The sequence below is a fragment of the Elephas maximus genome, chromosome 5 (genome assembly GCF_024166365.1).
Source record: "Elephas maximus indicus isolate mEleMax1 chromosome 5, mEleMax1 primary haplotype, whole genome shotgun sequence".
In the NCBI taxonomy this organism is placed as follows: domain Eukaryota; kingdom Metazoa; phylum Chordata; class Mammalia; order Proboscidea; family Elephantidae; genus Elephas; species Elephas maximus.
Window position 1 is genome coordinate 141,415,086 of NC_064823.1, and position 12,458 is coordinate 141,427,543.

Here is a 12,458-nt window from a genome sequence, read left to right on the forward strand (position 1 = left end):
GGAGAAGGAGAGTCAGTTCAGAAGCGGAGAGGAGTTACCGGACCTGAATTGCCAGGAGCCTTCAGGCACCATTCCCAGGAGTGGGCAGGTACTAGTGTTAGGCCGCAGTTTCCTCAGGGAGTAGCAGCTAGCCACACAGCCTACTCATACCTCTGGAACCAGAGAAGAATGGTGCTCTCGGCAAAAGTTAAGTACTTGCCTATATTTTACCACACCCTCTAGCCTCAGCGGCTGTTGACTTCTCGGAGCCTGAGATAGGTCCTGTTGAGCATGTACAGCCATCCTCCCGGCCTTGGAGAAGGAATAAATTTGCAACTGGGGGAAAAGATCATTTGCCAGCTCCACTAACCTGGGGAGCTCAGGTCAGAAGCGGCTCCTGTCTAGGCATACATGGTCTGTGGGCTCTGAATACCTTTCCCCCCTTAATGGACCTGTATGGGCCTATTTCAGGAGAATAGGCCCTTGTTGGCAGACTGCAACTATTTCAGCCATGCGGTGAAGAGGTGGGTGTTTGATATTTGACACCGCTTTGCCTATTAAACAGGGTCCTCACCTATCCATATCAGGGGTCTAAGGACTAGTGGCTCCACTCAGGTCACCCAGCCACCCATGACAGGGGTCCAAAGATAACTGGTACCTCCCAGTCCTTACAACCAAAAGCATTGGGTGCCCATGGTCTGTCTGCAGAACCAACCCACCTGTACGCTCTAGGGAACAGGGGCACGCTTTCCTCACAGACATGTGGGGGATGGTTCTCAGCCCCCTGCCTTGTTCAGAGCATGACCCCCTGCTGCAACCAGACACCGGTACCTACACCAATCACCCCTGCCCCTCTAAGACTAAGGGGCATTCTGGTTGTACTTCCAAAACAGATTTGTTTGTTCTTCTGGCTGTCCATAGTATATTCAATATTCTTCATCAACACCATAATTCAAAGGCATCAATTCTTCTTTGGTCTTCCTCATTCATTGCCCAGGTTTCACATGCATATGAGGTGATTGAAAATACCACGACTTGGGTCAGGAGCACCTCAGTTCTCAAAGTGACATCTTTGCTTTTTAATACTTTAAAGGGGACTTTTGCAGCAGATTTGCCTGCTGCAATACATTGTTTGATTTCTTGACTGGTACTTCCATGGGCTTTGATTGTAAATTCAAGCAAAATGAAATTATTGACAATTTCAATCTTTTCTCCATTTGTCATGATATTGCTTATCATGATGGGAAGATTTTTGTTTTCTTTATATTGAAGTGTAACCCATATCGAAGGCTATAGTCTTTGATTTTCTTCAGTAAGTGCTTGAAGTCCTCTTCACTTTCAGCAAGCAAAGTTGTGTCATATGCATAACACAGGTTGTTAATTAGTCTTCCTCCAATTCTGATGCTGCATTCTTTTTCATGTAGTCCAGCTTCTTAAATTATTTGCTCAGCATACAGATTGAATAAGTATGGTGAAAGGATATAACCCTGACATATGCCTTTCCTGATTTTAAGCCATGCAGTATCCTCTTGTTCTGTTCCAACAACTATCTCTTGGTCTATGTACAGGTTCCACATGAATACAATTAAGTGTTATGGGATTCCCACTCTTTGCAATGTTACCCATTAACTGTTACGATCCACACAGTCAAATGCCTTTGCATAGTCAATAAAACACAGATAAACATCTTTCTGGTATTCTCCCCTTATCAGCCAAGATCCACCTATTATCACCAATGATATCCCTCATTCCATATCCTCTTCTGAATCCAGCTTGAATTTCTGGCAGTTCCCTGTCTATATACTGCTGCAACTGTTTTTTAATGATCTTCAGCAAATTTTTACTTACATATGATACTAATGATATTGTTTGGTAATTTCCACATTCTGTTGGATCACTTTTCTTTGGAATGGGCACAAATATGGATCCCTTCCTGTTGATAGGCCAGGTAGCTGTCTTCCAAATTTCTTGGCATAGATGAGTGAGTGCTTCAGCCTTGCATCTATTTTTTCAAGCATCTCAATTGCTGTCTGTTAATTCCTGGAGTCTTGTTTGTCACCAATGCCTTCAGTGCAGCTTGGGCTCCTTCCTTCAGTACCATGGGTTCTTGATCATATGCTACCTCCTAAAATAGTTGAATGTGAACCAGTTCTTTCTGGTATAGTGACTCTGTGTATTCCTTCCATTTTCTTTTGATGCTTCCTGCATCACTTAATATTTTGCCTATAGAATCCTCCAATATCCCAACTTGAGGCTCTAATTTTTTTTTGAGTTCCTTCAATGTGAGAAATACCAAGCATGTTCTTCCCTTTTGCTTTTTTGTCTCCAGGTTTTGCATGTTTCATTATAACATTTACTTTGTCTTCTCAAGCTACCCTTTGAAAGCTTCTGGTCAGCTCTTTTACTTCATCTAAAAATAACCATGGTTAATATTTTGTTGCTTTCCCTTCTAGTATTTTTTTCTATATAATATACTCTTAGGGGCAGGGGTAATTAACCAGGAAGCACCTAATGCACCTGCTTGCACTGAGCAAGATACACATGGAATTAATTGTATTTACTTGCTAGTTAGTGGTAATTTCACATGGGTTTCATCACGTTTGCTGTGGTGGCAGACGGGCGAAATTGTGCACTGCAGATTGGTGGGGAGGCACAACTGGGCCTGTTCATACCAGGGTTATTTGCTAATCTGGCCGTGATTAGGCATAAGGATAGCATAAACCAGTTGCTGCAGAGTCAATTCTGACTCACAGCGACCCTATAGGACAGAACGGCTCCATGGGGTCTCCGGGACTGTAATCTTCAGGCATTCAACACACAGACATGCAACTGTACAGGGCATAACAAATTACGGATAACATTGTGAAGGATGAGAATTCCAGAACACTTAATTGTGCTCACGAGGAACCTGTATGTAGATCCAGAGACAGTCGTTCAAACATAACAAGGAGATATTTTGTGGTTTAAAGTCAGGAAAGGTGTGTATCAGGGTTGTATCCTTTCACCATACTTATTCAATCTGTATACCAAACAAATAATTTGAGAAGCTGGACTATATGAAGAAGAATACAGCATCAGGATTGGTGGAAGACTTATTAACAACCTGTGTTATGCAGATGACACAACCTTGCTTGCTGAAAGTGAAGAGGACTTGAAGCACTTACTGATGAAGATCAAAGACTATAGCCTTCAGTTTGGATTACACCTAAACATAAAGAAAACAAAAATCCTCACAACTGGACCAATAAGCAAAATCATGATAAGTAGAGAAAAGATTGTAGTTGTCAAGGATTTCATTTCACTTGGATCCACAACCAAAACCCATGGAGGTAGCGGTCAAGAAATCAAAAGGCACCTTGCATTGGGCAAATCTGCAGCATGAGACCTCTTTAAAGTGTTAAAAAGCAAAGATGTCACTTTGAGCACTAATGTGCTTTACCCAAGCCACGGTGTTTTCAATCACCTCATATGCATGCAAAAGCTGGAAAATGAATAAGGAAGACTGAAGAAGAATTGATGTCTTCGAATTATGGTATAGGTGAAGAATATTGAATACACCATGGACTGCCAAAAGAATGAACAATTCTGTCTTAGAAGTATAGCCATAATGCTCCTTAGAAGTAAGGATAGTGAGACTGCATCTCACATACTTTGGACATGTCATCACGAGGGATCAGTCCCTGGAGAAGGACATTATGCTTGGTAACATAGATGGTCATACAAAAAGAGGAAGACCCTCAATAATACAGATTGACACCGGCTACAACAATGGGCACCGGCATAACAAAGATTGTCAGGATAGCTCAGGACTGGGGAGTGTTTCATTCTGTTGTACATAGGGTTGCTATGAGTTGGAACTCATTCGAGGGCACCTAACAACAGCAATCTTTAGGGAAGCAGACTGCCACAGCTTTCTCCCACAGGGCGGCTGGTGGGTTTGAATTTCCAACCTTTCAGTTAGCAGACAAGCACTTTACCACTGTACTACTAGGGCTCCTGCAAGGATACTGCCATGGATTGAATATGTCCCCCCAAAATATGTGTCAACTTGGCTAGGCCACGATTCCTAGTATTGTGTGACTGTACACCATTTTGTCATCTGATGTGAATTTCCTGTATGCTGTAAATCCTACCTCTATGATGTAAATGAAGCAGCATTAGAGGCAGTTATGTTACTGTAGCAGGACTCTATCTACAAGATTGGGTTGTGTTTTAAGCTAGTCTCTTTTGAGATATAAAAGAGAAATGCAAGCAGGGAGACAGGAAGACCTCATGCTACCAAGAAACAAGAGTCAGGAGAATAGCATAGCCTTTGGACTTGGGGGCCCTGCACTGAAAAGCTCCTCTACCAGGGAAGATTTTGGCTTTTCCCAGAGCCAACAAAGAGAAAAAGCCCTCCCCCGGACCTAGTACCCTGAATTCAGACTGTTAGTCTCCTAGACTGTGAGAGAATAAATTTATCTTTGTTAAAGCCACCCACTTGAGGTATGTCTGTTACAGCAGCATTAGATGACTAAGACAGATAGCAGAGTGAACAGCTTTTTTTGTCAAACAGATTATTTGGGGAACTCACCTTATCCTACCCCTGTTCTAGGAAAAGCGTTTTATTCCAGGCCAGTGAGAGGACTTCCTCCAGGATCCTTACTCAGGAATATGTGACACATGATGAGCTAATTATATCCCTCACTGGGAAGAATGGGAAGGGGAACTATTGAGTTTTGTCTTGTTTTTTGGTTGGGACTTTAAAAACTTCAAGGATGATATAAGGGTAGAGCTGCCAGCGGCCCTCCAGTGAAGGGGTATGTAGATCTTGCCTGAAGACAAAAGCGATACCAAGCTAAGATGTGGCCAGAGAGACCTTGTGACATTTTCAGCCTCTTGATCTTGCTATGCCTAAAGTTAACTTCCTGTTTTCATGAACCAATACATTCCTTTCTGTCTTTAAACTAGTTTGAGTTGTGTTTCTGTCACACACACACAAAAAATTGCTGTTGAGTTGATCTTGACTCATGACAACCCCATGTGTATCAGAGTAGAATTGGGCACTACAGGATTTTCCATGGCTGATTTTTGGAAGCAGATTGCCAGGGCCTTTCTTTCCAGGTGCTTCTGGGTGGACTCCAAGATCTAATCTTAACATGCTTATTAGTGAGCATGTTAACTGTTTATACCACCCAAGTATAACCTGACTTTACTAACACCAGTGAGTTTCTATTAGTCCTTAAACTAGCCCAAATCAGATTTGGTCTGCCTCGCATGCACAGAAGAGCCAGCTGTGACCCCTAATTGACCTCAACAGAGGACGCAGCGATAAGAGGAACAAATCAGAAGGAAAATCATCACCTGGAGCCTATTTTGAAGGGAGAGGCTTGACAAGAACCACTCGCCTCTTGTTTCCTGGCTGCCTTCTACAGTTTTCCCTCCCCAGAACACCTGTGCGGCCACCATCTTGCTGTCCAAATCACAAGTAAGCCCTGCTTCCCTATAGCTTGGTAAACTGGATCTGAGGAACTTCCTTTTGGCTCCTTGCTCTGTGCACTGCAATAAAGTTACTTTCACTTTCTCAAAGACCAATGTCCAAATAATTGGCAAGTCTGAGCATGCTGGACAAGGACCCGCATTTTAGGGTTTGGTAACAATTCTGGCACCCAACGTGGGAACTCTGTCCAGAGCCCAGCACCCCTTCGACAGCAGAAACTCCACCAACCCTCAGTGCACACCAAGCCTCTTGTTCGGGAGGATAGGATGGGTCTCCTAACTACGACTGAGGTGGTGACCAGCCCAAGGCGCTTTTACTTTGAGAATTAGAAACTATGGTATGGACGTCCACTAGGTAAGCACCCTAAGAATTTCTCATGTTAAGTGTAAGCACTTGAGATTGGAGGTGGGGAGGTATCTGCAGGATTGAAGAAGGACTAAAATATCCCCATTTGGGGGACTGAAGCCCTACTAAGGTCACCGTCATTACTCTGCCATTCCACCTAGCTGATGGCAGAGAATGGGCACCCTAGTTTCTGATTGCCCACTGCCCTGATTCTGGTTCTGAGGTGGGGAGGTATCTGGATGATTGAGGTAGGACTAAGACATCCCATTAGGGGAGACTGACGCCTTACTAAGATCATCCTCATTTACTCCATGGTCCTGGTTCTGGTTCTGAGGTGGGGAAGTACCTGGAGGATTGAGGTAAGACTAACATGTTCCCGTTAGGGTGGACTGAAGCCTTACTAAGATCATCCTCATCTACTCCATGGTCCTGGTTCTGGTTCTGAGGTGGGGAAGTACCTGGAGGACTGAGGTAGGACTAAGACATCCCCATTAGGGGAGACTGACGCCTTGCTAAGGTCATACTCATTGCTCCACCACTCCTTGGTTCTGAGGTGGGGAGGTATCTGGTGGGTTGACTGAGGTAGGACTTAGACATCCCCATTAGGGGGGATTGAAGCCCTTCTAAGATCATCCTTGTTATCTTGCCCTACCTCTCCCCCAGCCGACAGCAGAAAACAGGCAACCTAGGTTATGGTTGTTGACTTTGGTTAAATTCAGTTTCTGGTTCTGTTTGTGTGTGTGTGTCTGTGTGTGAGTTTTAACTATGATAAAAAAAAGGGATGTCTCTCTGACAAAATAAAAACCTCTGTTTCTGAGTGAGTGTGTGAAATACGGGCCCCAAATGTTCCTCTTCTTTAGTTATGAGCCTATGGAGAAAGAGAATGTTATTTTCCTCTGTAACACTGTCTGGCCCCAGTACAGTTAGAGTCTGGTGAAAGGTGGCTTGAGTATGGGTCACTTAACCTACCATTTTACAGCTAGACCTGCTTTCCAAAAGAGAGGAAAAATGGGATGCAATCCCCTATATGCAAACCTTTATGTGTCTCTGGCAGAATAAGCACCTACACAAACAATGCAAGGTAATGATGCAGGCAGCAGAAAAAAAAAAAGGAATGGGAGATAGGAAGCACTCGGGCCTTCCAGGGGCTCGGAGAGCCGCCCGGCCTTCCAGGGGCTCGGAGAGCCGCCCGGCCTTCCAGGGGCTCGGAGAGCCGCCCGGCCTTCCAGGGGCTCGGAGAGCCGCCCGGCCTTCCAGGGGCTCGGAGAGCCGCCCGGCCTTCCAGGGGCTCGGAGAGCCGCCCGGCCTTCCAGGGGCTCGGAGAGCCGCCCGGCCTTCCAGGGGCTCGGAGAGCCGCCCGGCCTTCCAGGGGCTCGGAGAGCCGCCCGGCCTTCCAGGGGCTCGGAGAGCCGCCCGGCCTTCCAGGGGCTCGGAGAGCCGCCCGGCCTTCCAGGGGCTCGGAGAGCCGCCCGGCCTTCCAGGGGCTCGGAGAGCCGCCCGGCCTTCCAGGGGCTCGGAGAGCCGCCCGGCCTTCCAGGGGCTCGGAGAGCCGCCCGGCCTTCCAGGGGCTCGGAGAGCCGCCCGGCCTTCCAGGGGCTCGGAGAGCCGCCCGGCCTTCCAGGGGCTCGGAGAGCCGCCCGGCCTTCCAGGGGCTCTGTATCCCTTCAGTTTCTTATCTCCACCTGTGCCTCCTCCTGCTTATCCATCTGAGGGTATAGGCCTGGTTCCTGACCCAGCACTGGCCCCTTCAGACCCACTGGCCCTGGCAGCTCTTGTGCCTACTGTAGTGGTAGCTACCCTTTGGCAGCACCTTGGCTGGCCGCTCATGACTAAGAAACTCCCATTCCCGCCTAGGGAATAGTCTCCCCAACACACACCCATAATGGGGTGCAGTTCGGCTAGGGATTCACACAAGTCTCCTCAGGACAATTTCTGCTGAGACAAACGCCTGCTGGACAGATCACAACAGCCAACCTGTAGGGTTTATCTGGGCCCATATACCGTTCTCCACATCTGATCTGTATGATTCGAAGAATAATCTCCCAGCGTACAGAGATGACCCAAAACATATAGAAACTTTGTCTGTGTCCATCGTTGCCACAAATCACTCTAATTGGGCTGACTGTCAGTTACTTCTAAATATTCTTCTGACTCCAGAGGAGGCAGAGAGTAGTCTTAGAAAATGCAGCCAAGAGGCTTACAGGTTGCATAACCTCAACCTTCAGAAGGGTCTTAGACTCCTGGCAGCCCAAGCTGTACCTGCCATAGATCCATGCTGGAACGCAAATGATTGGCTGGGGGCAGGATAGCTAGAACACTATAAAAACTGTTTGATACTTAGTTTGCAACAAGGGGCGCCAAAAATGAAGAGCTTTAGAAAAGTTCAGGACGTACAACAAGGCCCCAAGGAAAATCCCCCCAGCTCCTCAGAAGGGATGTATAGCATACCGGTACTTCACTGATATAAACCTTGAAGACCCAGAGAATGTTAGGTTAACCAATATGACTTTCAGCAGCCAAAGCACCCCTGACATGAGACAGAAAATTAAAAAGTTAGAAGGAGGTCTAGGAATAAATACTTCACAACTTGTTGAGATTGCCTTTAAGGTCTTCAATAATGGGGATCAGGTACAAGAAAAAAAGGAAAATAAAAAAATGAAACAATAGGCCGCACTCCTGGCAGCAGCTCTTGGAGGTAACCCACCACCCAGGCAGACCTCACAGGTAAGTCCTCGTGGGCCCCAAAAGGGTCAATGGCCAACCCAAGGGCCCCTAAAGCTAGGCCCCAGGCAGTGCACCTACTGCAAACGAAAAGGGCACTGGAAACAGGAGTGCCCCTCATTGCCAACCCAGCCCATGAAAGAGCCTAAGAAGAAGCCCATAACCCAGTTCCAGCAACTGTCAGTCAGTGACTCGGACTGAAAGGCCCCAGGGGCTCCCCTGCATCCCACCCAGCCAATCTTAATCTCCCACGAGGAGCCCTGGGTTGCAGTAAGAGTGGGAGGACAACTTACTGAATTCTTAGTGGACATGGGTGCAACCTATTCAATTTTAAACACCCTGAAGGGCCTGCTCTCTAAAACAAACATGACCATTACTGGAATGCCAGGCAAACCTACCAATAAACCATTCCTTCAACAGATGGACTATCAAGTCAGAGGTACAGAATTGACTCAGTTTCTTGTATGTGTCTGAATGTCCTATCCCCCTTTTGTGAAGGGATTTGTTAACCAAGTTAAATGCTCAAGTCACCCTATCAGCAGGTCAGCTTCAAGTTGGAGGAGAGCCAGATAAAGCCTATGCTCTTCAAGCAGCTCTTTTGCAGGTAGCTGCCCCTACAGAATCTCTACTCCTACCCCAGCACATTCCAGATCAAGTTAAACCCCAGGCCTGGGACACCAGAATCCCTGGTAAGACAAAGATGGCAACTCTGGTCCAGGGAAGGCTTAAACCAAACCAAATCATTTCACATCTAAAGCAGTACCCCTTGAAGCAGGAGGCTAAACTAGGACTACAGCCTTTAATCAAAACCTTATTGGCACATGAACTTATCCGTCCCTACACGTTTGCTTATGACACCCCTATTCTTCCTGTGAAAAAACCAGGCACCGAAGAGTATCGATTTGCCCAAAACCTAGGGGCCATAAATCAGATAGCAGACGACACTCACCTAGTGTTACCCAATCCATACACTGCTGACAGTCCTTCCAGGAAATTACACATGCTTTACAGTTTTAAACAATAGTGGAACAACATGTCACCTGTGTGAACAATTCAAAAACAGGCCCACCACCTCCTATGTCTGGGGTACAAGCCCATGGGACCAGACCCAGAGAGGACTGGCAAGTAGATTTCACTGCTTGCCAACAGCTACAGGAGGTTTCAAATATCTCTTAGTGTTTGTAGATATTTTTCCAGGATAGGTAGAAGCCTTCCCCTGCTGAATAGAAAAGGCATCTGAGGTAGGCAAAACTCTCCTTAATGAAATTATTCCTGGATTTGGCTACCTTATTCAATTCAAAGCGATAATGGAGGAGCTTTTGTACCTAAAGTTATCCAAGAAGTTTCAGGGCATTTAGGAATCCAGTGGAAGTTACATACTTCCTGGAAGCCACAGCTGACTGGAAAAACAGAAGATGAACCACACCTTAAAAAGATATTAACTAAGCTCTGCCAAGAGACCAACCTGCCCTGGATCAAACTGCTATACATTGCCCTGTTGAGAGTTTGGGTGGCCCCTAGAAGCAGGCTCCAGTTGAGCCCCTATGATATGCTGTATGGCAGATGTTTCCTTAAGGCACCCTGGGGATGCAGTACTTCAGAAGTCCCTTAAGTAGTTAGGAACTTAGTGTTTCCAGGTATCTTAGGTCACTGTCTGAAAGTCTGAAAGCTATTAGCCATTATGCATGCAGTCATATGTTCTTTCCCACAGATACCCCTCTTCACCCTTTCACCTCAGGAAATCTAGTTCTCATAAAGACGTGGGGCAACCATCATCGCAGCAGCCAGCTTCAACCCAAGTGGACTGGTCCTTACAAAGTTCTTCCAGTCAACCACTCCTCGGTAAAGGTAGCCAGAGCTAAACCCTGGATCCACTACACCAGGGTGAAGTATATGCCAGATGTACCTTTAAAGGTTTCCCCTATAGGCACAGGTCACCAAAGTGCAGACTACAAAGACAGCCAACTCCCTGAACCAGAGTGGGAGTGTGAGCCACTAGAAGACTTAAGACTACTCTTTAAGAAACAACCTGTAGATAAGTAACCCTTTTCCACCTTAAGTCTTTGCCTGCTACCCCAGGAGCTAATCATTCCCTGTCTGTTCCTCAGTCCCTAAAAACTCCGCCCCATGTCAACAGGAATAGCCAGATGAGTCACCAACCCTTATCCCTTAAGATTAAGGAATTGCTGTAACTCAAAAGGGGATTGTAACCTGACCTTAGTAATGCCAATAAATTGCCATTAGTCCTCAAACTAGCCCAAATCAGACTTGGCCTGCCCCACATGTGCAGAAGGGCCAGCTATGGCCCCTAAATAACCACAGCAGAGGACGTAGCAACAGGAGGAATGCATCATAAGGAAAATCATCACCCAGACCCTATTTCAAAGCGAGAAGTCGGACAGGAACCACTCACTTCTTGTTTCCTGGCCACATTCTAGAGTTTTCCATCCCCAGAATACCTGTGCGGCTGCCATCTTGCTGCCCAAATCACATATAAACCCTGCTCCCCTGTAACTTGGTGATCCAGATCTGAGGAACTTCCTCCCAGCTCCTTGCTCTGTGCATTGCAATAAAAGTTACTCTCTCTTTCTCGAAGACCAGTGTCCAGATAATTGGCAAGTCTGAGAGTGCTGGACAAGGACCCATCTTTTAGGGCTTGGTAAACAAGGACTCCAGAAAATAGAATAAAAAATAAAACAAAACCCATTGCCATCGAGTCAATTCTGACTCATTGCAACCCTATAGGACAGAGTACAACTGCGGATTTCCATGGAGTGGCTGTTGGATTCAAACTGCCAACCTTTTGGTTAGCAGCCATAGTACTTAACCACTACACTATCAGGAAATTAGAATGGGTGCCATTTATTACCATGAAGTTAAGCAAATGATCAAAAGTTATACTACAACCCCAACTCATTTGAAGTAATTTTTGGGGAATGATATAGTTTTAACAACTAAAGGGGAATGGTGACTGTAATAGGTAACCATGGACCATAATTGGAAGTTCTATTTTGGTGAAAGAGCCCTGGTGATGTAGTGGTTAAGCACTTGGCTGCTAACGTAAAGGCTGGTGGTTCGAATCCAGTCACTCCACCTGAGAAAGATGTGGCAGTCTGCTTCAGTAAAAGATTTACAGCCTTGGAAACCCTGTGGGACAGTTCTACTCTGTCCTATAGGGTGGCTATGAATTGGAGTCAACTTGATGGCAACAGGTTTTTTTTTTTTTTTTTTTTTATTGTTTTGGTGAACTAAGACAAAAAAGGAAAGGGGGGAAAAAAAAGAAAAAATCTCCCAAATGCTTTTATTTAAACATAACATAAATTGCAGTATATTATTCCGTATAATGAAATATTTTCACTTGGAAAGGATGAGGATATTGAGGCAAATAGCTGGACAAATGGAACAGTAAAACTCAGGCAGTGTCAAGAATACAGGCATGCTTTCTCCTGAATCTTCTGTATTCTTGCCTCAATTCTCTGTTTTGCTTTGGCTTCCAGGCTGAGACAGACTAGGAAGGAAAGCCTGACAATCTACTTCCAAAAATTAGCCAATGAAAACCCTATAGATTACAACACAACGTTGTTCAATATAGTGCTGAAAGATTAGCCCCCTAGGTTGGAAGCCTGGAAGGCACTCAAAATGCACAGTGACCGAAACAATGGGCATGAGCATACCATTGATTGTGATGAAGGCGCAGAACAGGGCGGTGTTTAGTTTGTTGTACATGGGGTCACCATGAGTCAGAACTGACTTGTCAGCTCCCAACAACAACAAAAGTAGAATCATAGTTTAAGAATATTCACAGAGCTTATCTTTAAGGAATTACACAGATGCAGAGATGAAGGAAGCAAATACATATAATTGTTATGTAGTGTTACTAAAGATGAAATCTTTTTGTAATTTATAATGTTGATAACGATATGTTATGATTATA